The sequence below is a fragment of the Bison bison genome, unplaced genomic scaffold, assembly GCF_000754665.1.
Source record: "Bison bison bison isolate TAMUID 2011002044 unplaced genomic scaffold, Bison_UMD1.0 scf7180017864471, whole genome shotgun sequence".
Lineage (NCBI taxonomy): Eukaryota > Metazoa > Chordata > Mammalia > Artiodactyla > Bovidae > Bison > Bison bison.
In genome coordinates, this window is record NW_011495032.1 from 3,632,117 (window position 1) to 3,634,578 (window position 2,462).

A 2,462-nucleotide genomic window follows, 5' to 3' on the forward strand; every position below is an offset into this window, starting at 1 on the left:
TTAAACTATAGCTTTATAATAATCTCATGACAGATATAATTATCCTCATTTTTTAAATGAGAAAACGGTCTCAGAAAGCTTAAGTTGCTCAAGTCTCTGACCTAATACATGGAACAACATAAAAAAACATAACTATGAAGAGAGTATATATAGCAATATGAAAAATATTAAGAAAAATCTGCAAAATAAGAAATTGATTTTAGGCATGAAAAATGTATGTGGATAGATGCAAAGAACGGAAAACAAAAGCATGCCCTGCATCTGACTGGAGCAAGATGAATACTTTTACATTGTTGATATTTTTTGCTCTAGTTAGAATGTTTGCCCAATAAGAGAGGGAGAAAATTCTTGTGAAACTATTTCAAAGACTAGTCACCATTTCTTTCTAAAGGATGGTGTTTGTCATGTCAATTTTCTCAACACCATCCCAAATCCAGCTTTTTCCACGTTTCATGCAAACCCTGCTCCTCAGCATTTACACCCGCTTGTCCATCTCCTGGTGGCTTGACTACTCACACTACTACTCACACTCACACTACTCACACAGCTACTCACACTCTGGCCAGGTCCCATCCTCCATTTATCTCTGTGCAACACTGAAATGCCTTCCTAACAATTCACTAAGCCTAAGGACTTCTCCCAGGAGAAGGCAATGGCAACCCACTCCAGAACTCTTGCCTGGAAAATCCCACGGACGGAGGAGCCTGATAGGCTGCAGTCCATGGGGTCCAGAAGAGTCAGACACCACTGAGAGACTTCACTTTCCCTTTTCACTTTCATGCATTGGAGAAGGAAATGGTGACCCACTCCAGTGTTCTTGCCTGGCGAATCTCAGGGACGGCGGGGCCTGGGGTTGCACAGAGTCGGACACGACTGAAGCGACTTAGCAGCAGCAGCAGCAGCAAAGGCTTCTCCCACCACAGCATCACCCCTCTGTGATCCCTGAACAGTTCATCAATTCCGATACTTGTTATCAACCACTTGATCATTATGCCTGAAAGTCCAAGTATTTTTACTCTGACTCCTTTGCCTGGATTGAGTCTGTGTGTGTCACCAAGAACAGTCCCACACAGGATGCAGAGCAAACGTCCCCAGTCTTTGAATGAATAAGGAAGGGAGAGCAAGGACATTCTTGCTGTCCTTGATCCCCAAAGATTTCTCCAGATGCCAGGGGGTGGGATGCCCAGAGGACCAGGGAAGAGCCCCCATCACCCACTGCAGCTTAGGGCATTTTTCCACAGAGAGCCCCTTCTGTGGACCCTGCTCAGCCTGAGGCTAGGTGTTAATAAGAAACCAGTGGCTGACGGTTAATAAGAAACCAAGCTGCTCTGACAAGAGATGGGACAGTTTGGGCTCTGTGTTCTTTACATTTCTATTCTACTCCCAGGAACAGGCTGTAAGGCAGCTTTAAGTTGATTGCATTGTGATTGAACTATTTTTTAAAATGTAGGAGACTGAAAACGGGGGCGGCGGGGCGGGTTAGGGGAATTTCATTTCTCATTGGTTTCCACCTTTGTCCAGGGGTCAAAAAAATATAACTCCATCTTCACCCTGGATATGAAGAACTGGAAGACGTGCGCTAGGATCAGGAACTTGGGCAACTGCTAAGGGAGGGCGGGGTGGAAAGCGAGTAAGGTTGGGTTAGAGACAGAGAGGAGGTGGTGGACACGCCCTTATCAGGGCCTCGGCCAAAAAGCTTAGAAGCCGAGTTCTTTCTCTGTAGAGCCAGAGAGAGAACTTCTCAAGGCAGCACGAATACTCAGAGGGGCAGAAGTGTAGTAAGGGAAGCCGCAGGCAGGATGGAGCCGGGTCGAGGCGCTTCCTCCTTGACGTACCTAACACCCGAGTCTCCTATTCACAGATACTTAGGATGGAGATCGAAGACAGCAGAACCTCTCTGTCCCGTAGAGGGCGGGTCCCTCTGTTTCCAGATGTCAAACTGTACCTCAGGCGAGTCCCAGGGGTCCGGCTGCGGAATTCCTAGGCGATTGTGAACCTTCGGGGAGTCTCGCGTTAGGGTTCTCTCGGCGCAGAGGGGAGAGGGAGACCCACGGGACAACCTGAAGGCCCTGCTCCAGTCGGCTGGTTCTCCAGACCACGCCGCCCACGCCCATCCCGGGTGCAGCTCTGCTTAGGACCCGCCGGGCTCGGAGTCGCTGGCCACTCTCCAAACCCACTCTGCGCGCGGACACTCGCCATGCCCTCGGATTCCCAGCCCTATGACAGCCCGCTCCCCTGGGAATAGCGAGGCAAGGCGGAGGGAATGGCTCAGGGACTAAGGTGGAGTTGGACTCCTGAGGGGGCCCACTATTTTCTCCACTGGAAAAGAGACCCAGGAGGACTCAAAGGCGAGGCGCCAGTGGGGTGGGGAGCTGCGGCCCAATGAGGGACCACAGTAGGGCGAACTGGACTCCTCTCTGCCCTCCCCATCACGCAAGGCCCCCTTCCACGCCCTCACTCGC